Source organism: Macrobrachium nipponense, chromosome 13 (assembly GCF_015104395.2).
Source record: "Macrobrachium nipponense isolate FS-2020 chromosome 13, ASM1510439v2, whole genome shotgun sequence".
NCBI classification, from domain to species: Eukaryota; Metazoa; Arthropoda; class Malacostraca; order Decapoda; family Palaemonidae; genus Macrobrachium; species Macrobrachium nipponense.
Window position 1 is genome coordinate 1,483,548 of NC_087206.1, and position 14,194 is coordinate 1,497,741.

Below are 14,194 nucleotides of genomic sequence, written 5' to 3' on the forward strand. Positions count from 1 at the left end.
CACTTGTAGGCGAAACAAGGTACCGATACCAACAAACCTTGCAAGGCTAATCAAAAAGCGATACTGAAACACTTGTAAGGCTAAACAGTAGCAATACTAAACACTTGTCAGGCTTAACCGTAGCGATTACTAAACAACTTGTAAAAGGCTAAACAGTAACCTGATACAAACACCTTGCAAGGCTAATCAGTAGCGATTAACTAAACACTTGTAAGGCTAAACAGTAGCGAATACTAACAACCTTGGTTTTAAGGCTAACAGTTAGCAATACTAACACTTGTAAGGCTAAACAGTAGCAATACGTAAACACTTGTGAAGGCTCAAACAGTACCAGATACTAAACAACTTGTAAGGCTAAACAGTAGCAATTACCTAACACTTGTAAAGGCTAAACGTACCGATACCAAACACTGCAAGGCTATCTTAATGATACTAAACCCTTGTAAGGCTAACCTTAGTCAATACTAAACACTTGTAAGGCTAAACAGTAGCGATACTAAACACTTGTAAGGCTAAACAGTACTGATACCAAACACTTGCAAGGCTAATCAGTAGCGATACTAAACACTTGTAAGGCTAAACAGTAGCGATACTAAACACTTGTAAGGCTAAACAGTAGCAATACTAAACACTTGTAAGGCTAAACAGTAGCAATACTAAACACTTGTAAGGCTAAACAGTAGCAATACTAAACACTTGTAAGGCTAAACAGTAACAATATTAAACACTTGCAAGGCTAATCAGTAGCAATACTTTAAAAAAAAAAAAACAAACTTGTAGGCTAAACGTAGCAATACCCATCACTTGCAAGGCTAAACAGTAGACTACTAAAACACTTGTAAGGCGAACAGTAGCGATATAAACCACTTGCCCAGGCAAAAGTAGCGATATTAAACATTTTAAGGCTACTCAACAGTAGCGATATAAAACACTTGTAAGGCTAACAGTAGTGATACTAAAAATATAAACTTGCAAGATAACAGTAGCGATACTAACACGTGCAAGGCTAAACGAGTAGCGATACTAAACACTTGCAAGGCTAAACAGTAGCGATACTAAACACTTGTAAGGCTAAACAGTAGCAATATTAAACACTTGCAAGGCTAATCAGTAGCAATACTAAACACTTGTAAGGCTAAACAGTAGCAATACTAAACACTTGTAAGGCTAAACAGTATCAATACTAAACCTTGGTAAGGCTAAACAGTAGCAATACTAAACACTTGTAAGGCTAAACAGTAGCAATACTAAACACTTGTAAGGCTAAACAGTAACAATACTAAACACTTGTAAGGCTAAACAGTAGCAATACTAAACACTTGTAAGGCTAAACAGTACCGATACCAAACACTTGCAAGGCTAAACAGTAGCAATACTAAACACTTGTAAGGCTAAACAGTAGCAATACTAAACACTTTTAAGGCTAAACAGTAACAATATTAAACACTTGTAAGGCTAAACAGTAGCAATACTAAACACTTGCAAGGCTAAACAGTAGCATATTAAACACTTGTAAGTAAAAAGTAGCAATACAAACACTTGCAAGGCTAAAACAGTAGCAATATTAAAACACTGTAAGGCTAAACAGTAGCAATTACTAAAACTGTAAGGCTAAACCCAGTTACCGATACCAAAAACACTTGCAAGGCTAATCAGTAGCGATATAAAACACTTGTAAGGCTAAATAGAGCGATCACTAAACACTTAAGCTAAACAGTAGCATTAATAAACACTTAGGCTAAACAGCTAGCAATACTAAACACTTGTAAGGCTAAACTTTAGCAATACTAAACACTTGCAAGGCTAAACAGTAGCAATACTAAACACTTGTAAGGCTAAACAGTAGCAATACTAAACACTTGTAAGGCTAAACAGTAGCAATACTAAACACTTGTAAGTCTAAACAGTAGTGATACTAAACACTTGCAAGGCTAAACAGTAGCAATACTAAACACTTGTAAGGCTAAACAGTAGCGATACTAAACACTTGTAAGGCTAAACAGTAGCGATACTAAACACTTGTAAGGCTAAACAGTAGCGATACTAAACACTTGTAAGGCTAAACAGTAACGATACCCAACACTCTTGCAAGGCTAATCCCCAGTAGCGATACTAAACACTTGTAAGGGCTACTAAACAGTAGCAATACTAAAACACGTAACAGTAGCAATACTAAAACACTTTAAGGCTAAACAGTAACAAATTATTAAAACCACTGTAAAGGCTAAACAGTAAGCAATACTAAACACTTGTAAGGCTAAACAGTAGCGATACTAAATCCTTTGTAAGGCTAAAACAGTAGCAATATTAAACACTTATAAGGTTAAACAGTAGCGATACTAAACACTTGTAAGGCTAAACAGTAGCGATTACTAACACTTGCAAGGCTAATCAGTAGCGATACTAAACACTTGTAAGGCTAAATAGTAGCAATACTAAACACTTGTAAGGCTAAACAGTAGCAATACTAAACACTTGTAAGGCTAAACAGTACCGATACCAAACACTTGCAAGGCTAATCAGTAGCGATACTAAACACTTGTAAGGCTAAACAGTAGCAATACTAAACACTTGTAAGGCTAAACAGTAGCAATACTAAACACTTGCAAGGCTAAACAGTAGCAATACTAAACACTTGTAAGGCTAAACAGTAGCAATATTAAACACTTGTAAGGCTAAACAGTAGCAATACTAAACACTTGTAAGGCTAAACAGTAGCAATACTAAACACTTGTAAGGCTAAACAGTAGCAATACTAAACAGTAGCGATACTAAACACTTGTAAGGCTAAAACAGTTAGTCCCGATCTAAAACACTTGTAGGCCTAACAGTAGCATATATTAAACAGTGGTAGCGATACTAAACACTTGTAGCTTAAAATCAGTAGCGATTACTAAACACTTTAAGGCTAAACAGTAGCAATACTAAACATGTACGGCAAACCAGAGCGATACTAAACACTTGTAAGCAAAACATAACAATATTAAAACACTTGTAAGCTAAAACAGTAACAATAATTAAACACTTGTAGGTAAAACAGTAGCAATACTAAACACTTGTAAGGCTAAACAGTAGCAATATTAAACACTTGTAAGGCTAAACACTTGTAAGGCTAAACAGTAGCGATACTAAACACTTGTAAGGCTAAACAGTAGCGATACTAAACACTTGTAAGGCTAAACAGTAGCGATACTAAACACTTGTAAGGCTAAACAGTAGCGATACTAAACACTTGTAAGGCTAAACAGTAGCGATACTAAACACTTGTTAGGCTAAACAGTAGCGATACTAAACACTTGTAAGGCTAAACAGTCGCGATTACAAACACATGTAAGGCTAAACAGTAGCGATATAAACACTTGTAAGGCTAACAGTAGCATTACTAAAAACACTTGGTTAAGGCTAAACTCCAGTAGCGATACTAAACACCTTGTAAGGGCTAAACAGTAGCGATATAAACATGTAAGGCGAAAACAGTAAGCAATACTGAAACACTAAAACACTGTAAGGCTAAAAACAAGTTAGCAATATTAACACTTGTAAGGCCTACACAGTAGCGATACTTAAAACACTTGTAAGACTGAACAGTAGCGATACTAACACTTGAAGGCTTAAACAGGAGCGATATAAACACTGGTAAGGCTAAACAGTAGCTAGACTAAACACTTGTAAGGCTAAAACAGAGCGATAACTAAAAAACCACTTGTAAGGCTAAACAGTTAGCGATACTAAAAACTTGTTAAGAGCTAAAAATTAGCGAACTAAAACACTTGTAAGGCTCTAAAACAGTAGCGATATTTAAAACACTTGTAAGGCTAAACAGTAGCGATACTAAAACCACTTGTTAAGGCAAAAAAACAGTAGCGGATATTAAACACTTGTAAGGTAAAAACCAGTAGCGGATACTACCACTTGTAAAGGCAAAACAGTTAGCGATATTAAACACTTGTAAGGCTAAAACAGTAGGATACTAAACACTTTGTAAGGGGCTAAACAGTAGCGTACTAAACACTTGTTAAGGCTAACAGAAAGGCAATATTAAAACACTTGTTAAAGGCTAAACAGTAGCGATACTAAACAAACTTGTAAGGCTTAAACAGTAAGGCCAGATTAAACACTTGTAAGGCCTAAACGCGTGTAGCGATTAAACCTAAAAACATTGTTAGGCTAAACAGTAAGGCAATAATTAACACTTGTAAGGCTAAACACAGTGCGAATTTACAAAACTTGTAAAAGGCTTAAAAACAGTAAGGCAATATTAAAAACACTTGTTTAATGCTAAACCAAGTAGCAATATTAAACACTGTAAGGTTAAACAGTAAGGCAATATTAAAAAAAAAACCACTTTGGGTTTAAGGCTAAACAAGTTAGCAATATAAACACTTGTAAGTGGGCTAAACAGTAGCAATAATTAAACACTTCCAAAGGCTAAACAGTTAGCAATATTAAAACACTTCCAAGGCTTAAACAGTAGCGTACTAAACACTTGTTAACGGCTAAACAGTCAGAATATTAAAACACTTGTAAGGCTAAAAACGTAAAGCGATAGTAAACACTTGGAAGGCTAAACGTACCGATACCAAAAACAAACTCGCAAGGCTAATTCAGTAAGCGGATACTAAAACACTTGTAAGGCTAATACCAGAGCAATACTAAACCACTTGTAAGGCTAAACAGTAGCGATATAAACAAACTTTGGTAAGGCTTAAAACAGTCCCGATACCAAACCAAACTTGCACGGCTAATGTTAGCGAAGGACTAAAACACTTGTAAAGGCAAACGTATAGGCAATACTAAAACAACTTGTAAGGCTTAAAACCGTAAGGCAATACTAAACACTTGTAAGGCTAACAGTAGCAATACTAAAACAATTGTTTTAAGGCTAAACAGTAAGCAAACTTTAAAAACTTGTAAGGCTCTAAACAGTAGCAATACTAAACACTGTAAGCTAAACAGTACGATACCAAACACTTGCAAGGCTAAAACAGTAGCAATACTAAAACACTGTAAGGCTAAACAGTAGCAATACTAAACACTTTTAAGGGCTAAAACAGTAGCAATATTAAACACTTGTAAGGCTAAACAGTAGCAATATTAAACACTTGTAAGGCTAAACAGTAGCAATATTAAACACTTGTAAGGCTAAACAGTAGCAATACTAAACACTTGCAAGGCTAAACAGTAGCCAAATATTAACACTTTAAGGCTTAAACAGTAGTAGCAAAATAAAACACTGTACGGCGACAACCAAGTTACCGATACCACACCACTGGCAAGGGCTAATCAGTAGCGATACTAAACACTTGTAAGGCTAAATAGTAGCGATACTAAACACTTGTAAGGCTAAACAGTAGCAATACTAAACACTTTAAGGCTAAACAGTAGCAATACTAAACACTTGTAAGGCTAAACTTTAGCAATACTAAACACTTGCAAGGCTAAACAGTAGCAATACTACTAAACACTTGTAAGGGCTAAACAGTAGCAATAACTAAACAATCTGTAAGACTCAACAGTAGCAATATAAACACTTGCCAAGGCTAAAACAGTAGCAATACTCAACACTGAAAGGCTAAACAGTAGCGATACTAAAACACTTGTAAGGCTTAAACAGTAGCCAATACCTAAACACTTGTAAGGCTAAACAGTGGCGATACTAACATTGGTAAGCTAAACAGTACCGATACCAAACACTTGCAAGGCTAATCAGTAGCGATACTAAACACTTGTAAGGCTAAACAGTAGCAATACTAAACACTTGAACAGTAGCAATACTAAACACTTTTAAGGCTAAACAGTAACAATATTAAACACTTGTAAGGCTAAACAATAGCAATACTAAACACTTGTAAGGCTAAACAGTAGCGATACTAAACACTTGTAAGGCTAAACAGTAGCAATATTAAACACTTATAAGGTTAAACAGTAGCGATACTAAACACTTGTAAGGCTAAACAGTAGCGATACTAAACACTTGCAAGGCTAATCAGTAGCGATACTAAACACTTGTAAGGCTAAATAGTAGCAATACTAAACACTTGTAAGGCTAAACAGTAGCGATACTAAAAACAATTGAAGGCTAAACAGTCCGATACCAAACACTTGCAAGGCTAATCAGTAGCGATACTAAACACTTGTAAGGCTAAACAGTAGCAATACTAAACACTTGTAAGGCTAAACAGTAGCAATACTAAACACTTGCAAGGCTAAACAGTAGCAATATTAAACACTTGCAAGGCTAAACAGTAGCATATTAAACACTGTAAGGCTAAACAGTAGCAATACAAACACTTGTAAGGCGAAACAGTAGCAATACTAAAAACACTTGTAAGGCTAAACAGTAGCAATACTAAACAGTAGCGATACTAAACATTGTACGGCTAAAACCGTAGCGATAAATTAAACACTGTAAGGCTACAGCAGCAATATTAAACACTTGGTAGCGATACTAAACACTTGTAAGGCTAAACAGTAGCGATACTAAACACTTGTAAGGCTAAACAGTAGCAATACTAAACACTTGTAAGGCTAAACAGTAGCGATACTAAACACTTGTAAGGCAAAACAGTAGCGATATTAAACACTTGTAAGGCTAAACAGTAACAATATTAAACACTTGTAAGGGGCTAATATCCCAGTAAGCAATAATAAACACTTGATAAGATAAACAGTAGCATATTAACACAATGTAAGGCTAAAACAGTAACAATATAAACACTTGTAAGGCTAAACAGTAGCAATACTAAACACTTGTAAGGCTAAACAGTAGTGATATTAAACACTTGTAAGGCTAAACAGTAGCAATACTAAACACTTGTAAGGCTAAACAGTAGCGATACTAAACACTTGTAAGGCTAAACAGTAGCAATACTAAACACTTGTAAGGCTAAACAGTAGCAATATTAAACACTTCCAAGGCTAAACAGTAGCAATATTAAACACTTCCAAGGCTAAACAGTAGCGATACTAAACACTTGTAAGGCTAAACAGTAGCAATATTAAACACTTGTAAGGCTAAACAGTAGCAATATTAAACCTTGTAAGGCTAAAGTAGCAATATTAACACTTGTAAGGCTAAACAGTAGCAATATTAAACAAACTTGTAGGCTAAACAGTAGCAATAAGCTATAAACACTTGTAAAGGCTAAACAGTAGCAATACTAAACTAAATCACTTTCCAAGGGCTACACAGTAGCATATTAAACACTTTCCAAGCCTACACAGTATCGATACTAGAACACGTTGTAAGGCTAAACAGTACGAATATTAAACACTTCAAGCTGAAACAGTACAATATTAAACACTGAATACTTCCAATGCTAAACGGAAGCGATAACTAAACACTTGTAAGGCTAAACAGTAGCAATATTAAACACTTGTAAGGCTAAACAGTAGCAATATTAAACACTTGTAAGGCTAAACAGTAGCGATACTAAACACTTGTAAGGCTAAACAGTAGCAATACTAAACACTTGTAATGCTAAACAGTAGCGATACTAAAACACTCCAAGGCTAAACAGTAGCAATATTAAACACTTTCCAAGGCTAAACATGTAGCGATACTAAACACTGTCAGGCTAAACAGTAGCAATATTAAACACTTGCAAGGCTAAACAGTAGCGATACTAAACACTTGTAAGGCTAAACAGTAGCAATATTAAACACTTCCAAGGCTAAACAGTAGCGATACTAAACACTTGTAAGGCTAAACAGATCAATACTAAACACTGAGATATTGTAAGGCTAAAACAGTACAATATTTAAAACATCTTTCCAAGGCTAAAGTAGGCAATATTAAACAATTTCCAAGGCTAAACAGTAGCGTACTAAACACTTGAAGGCTAAACAGTTAGGCAATATTAAACACTTGGTAAGGCTAAACAGTAGCATATCAATATTAACACTTGTAAGGCTAAACATTAGCGATACTAAACACTGTACGGCTAAACAATAGTACAAGAATTGTAGTCGCATCCTGTTGGTCCTTCAGTTTTTTCGGGTTTTTCGGAAATGGTTCCTCTCTCATCTCATCCCTCTCTCGTCTCTCTCCTCCTCCTCCTCTCTTCTCGTTCTTTTCCTCGTCGTCTCTCTCTCTCTCTTCCGAAATGACCGAATGTAATAAAGAAATCTATAAAAAAAATGTCCCGCCTTGTTAGGTATTTGTATACGGGTCAGATTTTTTGGGGGGGCTAAAGGGGGGAACTATGAAAATACTTTCCCTCCTCTTGACTAGATTTCGGAGGTTTTGAAATGGCCCGTCGAGTTGGATGTATAGAATCCTAAAAGGACGGCCCAGTGACATTTCTAAGAAGAAGAAAAAAATAAGGTTTATTTCCTAAAAGAATGACCTGCTGGAATTCGTTATGAGACGAGCTGATATCGCATTATTTATTTTTCTTTGTAATTACTCGAGGAGTAAGCCTTCAAACTATTCTGTTGTTGATGGGGGGGTGCGGTGTTTGCATCGTGCAATTCCTAAAAGGACGACCCAGTGACATTTCTAAAAAGGTTTATTTCCTAAAAGAATGATCTGCTGGAATTCGTTATGAGATGAGCTGATATTGGCATTATTATATTTTTTTCTTTGTAGTTTGTATATTCGGTTTTATCGCTTACTCGGGGAGTAAGCCTTACAAACGACTCTGTTGTTATTGTTGTTGGTGGGGGGGGATAGGAAAGGTCTATATTTGTGATTTATTTATTAGAATGAAAATGTAAAAATTAATAATGCAAATATTAAACAGTACAGAAAAATTATTTCTAATATAAAATATAGCGTATGTATTTTAATTTTCGTTGGTGATGAAACAACGCTCTATTTGACCTTAGATTTTAAAACATTTTAATTTACATTAAAAGTTAGGAATATAATTTTTACAACTTACGGGTGAGGGGAAAATATTGCGCGCATCCCAAGTGAGCTGGAGGTCGGATCACGCCTTGTTTTTACACATGTGAGTGATATGAATCTGTCCTTAACCAAGTCTTACAATGGGCCATACTTTTCTCTAAATTAATTGTATTACCTAATACAAAATATACTAAGAAAATCTATATAAATCAATTTAGGTTACAATTCGACAGACCAGTTTTCAGATTCTTGCTTGAAACTTTTTTTTTTAAGTTAACAAAATCTTATTAAGATAAACAGAACAAGTGTAATAATTTTAGCTGTCACCGACTTTGTCAAAATTCGCCCTAAGTTTTAAATCTTCCATTTTACTTATTAAAAAGAATTATTAGTGATGATTTCTTTTTCCAAGAGACCTTTTATTCTTTTTAAGAGAACACCAACGGATATTATGAGATTTGACAGACTCTCTCTCTCTCTCTCTCTCTCTCTCTCTCTCTCTCTTCCTCTCTCTCTCTCTCCTCTCTCTCTCTCTCTCTCCTTCAAAGTAACACGGTCAACACAGGCTTACGAAATGTGGTGTGGTTTTCCGTAGACTTTATTTTTTACCAGCTGAACGATATGGATAATATTCAAAGACTTCCAAGCAATATAATAAAATATCTCTCGATGATATTCTAAACCAACATTCAATTCCCAAGCAGGCTATTAAAAATGTACATACTCTGCATGATAGAGTATATATACGCTTCAATCACGCATGTACTACACCCCAGAAAACACTTAAAAAAAATATATATTTAAAACTCGTAGCCATTTGTTTCAACCACTGTATAACGATGCGTTATTCGTGTCCACTTTTTTTTTTTATTACGTAGAACCTGTAGCTCTGTAGCTGTAGATAACGTCTATTACCGACCCAATCGATCTCCTTTAACTGAGCCCAGATCAGATAGCGTCCATCTCTCTCTCTCTCTCTCTCTCTCTCTCTCTCTCTCTCTCTCTCTCTCTCTCTCTCAATGTCTGACTTTTGGTAGGTTCGACAGACATGGCGTAGTTGCTGGTCAGTAAAATGAACCTGGCGTCTATTAAAAAAAGTCTTTCCTCTTTGGAATCGATTATTTAAAAAAAATAAAAATGGCTAAAAAAATATATATATATTCAAAAGACATCTGATAGATACGCGTGCTGTTGAACGCGCCATATGCATTCATTATGCAACGCAATGCAAATCAACGAGAGTTGCTCGTGCAAACAGCGGTTTTAAGAATGCAACATAAATGCATATTCCGTTCAGGTATCCGTTGCGTTTTCGGATGTTATTCCGCGGGGAGGTTGCGTAGGGCGTTGTAGCAGCATTCCTAAAGAGAATTCCTAAAGGGTGATCTCTTCTATCGGAGGATTTGATGCAGAGATAATCCAGGATCGCAAAAATAGCATGGGCTGTTTATTTCTCTGTAACAGTTTAGACGCCACCTGGGAGGTTGGAGGAAGGCCGAGAATTCTGATGCTAGGATGTTTGTGTGCTCTCTCTCTCTCTCTCTCTCTCTCTCTCTGAAGTGGCCTTTCTAACCTTCTTTATCTCCGAATAACGCATATTATATAGTCCTCCCTTATAGACGGCTGTTACCTAGGCCTATATGCGTAGCAACATACTGGCATCTATAGGCTCAATCCTCTTTCTCTAGTAAAAGTTTAAAGTAATTCTTCTCCTTCTTAAGAAGAAGATGACGAAGAAGAAGTTAACCGAACAATAAACGCTTCGTATTTGACACCTAATTTGCCAAACGCTCTTTGCAGAATCAAGAGAAGTTTGAAAAAAAGAAAGAAAAAGCTATCGAATCCTTTGTCTAATAGCGAGGGCGAGAAAGTCTGGGGTTACACATCCCCGGTTGTTTCCTGTAGTAGGAGTTGCCTTCGATGGATAGAACGTTAACGAGGCTAATTTCGATTTATAATGACCATTTTTCTAACGCCGCTGCTCGACGGCTGCTCTCGTTATCCGCCCGTGTGAGAATATAGGGTTTCAAGCGCCTCGCTCTCGGCAGAACAAATCAGAATCAACCGTTCTGAACGGATGCTTTCTCTCTCTCTCTCTCTCTCTCTCTCTCTCTCTCTCTCTCTCTCTCTCTCTCTCTCTCTCCCTCTCTCAAGTAAGAGCTAGTACCATTGCTTTCACTGATTATTAACAAAGGAGTACGAGCTAATGCCGTAGGCTTATCTCTCTCTCTCTCTCTCTCTCTCTCTCTCTCTCTCTCTCTCTCTCTCTCAAGTAAGAGCTGGTACTACCATTGCTCTCACTAAATATTACAAAGGAGTACGAGATGGTGCCGTAGGCTTTTCTCTCTCTCTCTCTCTCTCTCTCTCTCTCTCTCTCTCTCCAAAGTTAGAGTTGGTAATATAGCCTTTTCTCGTATTTGCCTTTACAACGGCTCTTATCCAACGATTTTTTTTTCTCAACGTTATCATCACAAAATTACGTTTCCCGTGGTTGAATATTTGTGCGCGTGTATGTTTATTTGTGTGTTTGTGGTTCTCGACACCAAAAAATGGACCGAGAAAAGGGGGAGGGGGCTAAAACTATCAGGTTTTTAGTGCTTCCACCTTACTTTCGGCGAGCAAAAGTTCTAATTTTATTACCTTGGGGGGCAAACCTGCTAGCCATGGGTTATAGTACGCCCTAGCACCATTTTTCCTAGGAGGGGGAAAGAAGGAAGGGGGGAGCCTTTGTGGGGGCGAAGGGAAAACGGAGTGGGAGGGGAAGGTTTTGAAACGTGGTTGCATATTTCGAAACATTTGCTATTAGCGCGCATACAGAAACCTGACTATTTTTGCCAGGATGGGTGTGCGGTGTATGCAAAATTCTTCTCGCGGTTTTGGGGGACGGATGAAAAGTTCCCATCTTTTGAATTTGATTCGGTGGTGTGTACCGATTCAGAGGGCGGGCTTTTTACTCTCTCTCTCTCTCTCTCTCTCTCTCTCTCTCTCTCTCTCTCTCTCTCTCAAGTAAGGGCTGGTACTATAATTGCTTTCACTAAATATTGCAAAGGAGTACGAGCTGGTTCCGTAGACTTCTCTCTTCTCTCTCTCTCTCTCTCTCTTCTCTCTCTCTCTCGTCTCTCTCTCTCTCTCTTCAAGTAAGGGCTGGTATATAATTCTTTTTAAAAATATTTGCCAAAAGGGAGTACGCTGGTTCCGGAACTTCTCTCTCCTCTCTCCTCCTCTCTCTCTCTCTCTCTCAAGTAAGAGCTGGTACTATCATTGCTTTCACCAAATATCACAAAGGCTCTGTGTGTGTGTGTGTGTGTGTGTGTGTGTGTGTGTGTGTGTGTGTGTGTGTAGATACTCAAATACCATCCTGAATTTGAAACTGGGTAGTATAACCTTCGAATGCAACGTAGGTTTACGTGAAACTAGACCTATGTTGTGCAAAATATTAAATTGAAATAATGGAGATGTGTGTGTGTGTTGTGTGTTTATCTTAGGGACATTCAAGTTTATTTAGCAAAAAGAATATTAATTAATAAACAATGGGAAATGCATAAAGACGAGATCGAGATCATTCACCAAAAAAAAGTAAATATAATAGATTTAAGTAAATCGTCAAAGTACAAGAATTTTATTAGGGTGTAATGCAGGCTTTGTATATATATATATATATATATATATATATATATATATATATATATATATATATATATATATATAATACGCTTAAAAAATCACTGTAGATGCACGTGACTTCATAAATAAGCGAATACCACAGGAAAATAATAGTCAGAAATCCAAGCGCTTTCGTCTTTACTCAGACATTGTCATGGAGTTAATGAAATACAATTGGAGATAAAGGTCTCAGGTACAAAACAAGATCAAGAATACCAGATGGTTAATTGTCAAAAGGGTAAAAATTAAAAGAGATAATCCAGGATCATCGGATATCACACGGTCACAAACCTAACCGAAACTACAAAGTATCTTTACAGTCCAAAACATGTAAAAACTGAATATATTAATTTTGTTGCTTATATTTATCTACAACTTTTTTCATAATGAAAGCATCAAGTTTAAATAAACCAAGACTTAAATTTAGAACATTTCTATTCGTTAACTTGATGAAACAACATTCAATGATATTCCTTTTAACTGTGTCATTACATGGGATTAAGGCTCTTGCTTGACTCCAGTTAATAGGATGGTCTAAATCTCTCATATGTACGAATAATGCATTCGATATTTGCCCAGTTCTCACAGAATATTGATGTTGCTTGACACGTTGTGAAAGAGATTTACCGGTCTGTCCGTAATAGACTTTATCACACTTTTTGCAAGGAATTTCATATATTCAGCCTGGAAGATCTTTAGGAGAATTTTTTATTATTAAACTCTTGACATTAATATTTAAACTTGATGCTTTCATTATGAAAAAAGTTGTAGATAAATATAAGCAACAAAATTAATATATTCAGTTTTTACATGTTTTGGACTGTAAAGATACTTTGTAGTTTCGGTTAGGTTTGTGACCGTGTGATATCCGATGATCTTGGATTATCCCTTTTAATTTTTACCCTTTTGACAATTAACCATCTGGTATTCTTGATCTTGTTTTGTACCTGAGACTTTTATCTCCAATTGTACTTCATTAACTCCTTGACAATGTCTGAGTAAATCGAAAGCGCTTGGATTTCTGACTATTATTTTCCTGTGGTATTCGCTTATATTTATAATACGTTTAACAATAATCATCAATACGTTCACTTTTATGTGCATTGTACCACAAGTCTAGACAAACAACACGTGTGCATTTTGGCCTTGAGAAATAGCGAGAAATTATCAATGATTCTGTCCTCCAACTGAGAGTCGACATTATCTGTGCTCTGTGTGACAGTATTCTTCTACAATCTTCTTATTTTCATGAGTATATGTATGTTCTTGTGCGCAGGCGTTTGGGACATTTGAAATTTTAAAATATTCAAAAGTTTCTTCTTCGTCTTCAACTCTGCGGAAGTTGGGGCAGAAGAAAGAGAGACAGAGAGAGAGGAGTGTACCCTGTTACCACTTGCAAAGTTGCCTGTAACTGGATTCTGGCGGTTATATATTGTGTTACGCTCCAGCGAGTGTAACATAAATATAAAACGGAGTATTTACAATTATGATTTCCATATGACACTCTCCCAGCGCTTTATTTATCCTACTTCCATCTATTATCATGTGGTTTGAGTACTATTCTCCATAACCTCTTTTGTTTATCATTCTTCTTCTTCTTCTTCTTCTTCTTCTGTCTGAGTTACTTAACCGACCACTTTTTCCTATCATTTTTTTTATGGAGTTTCTTTCCCGAGGACT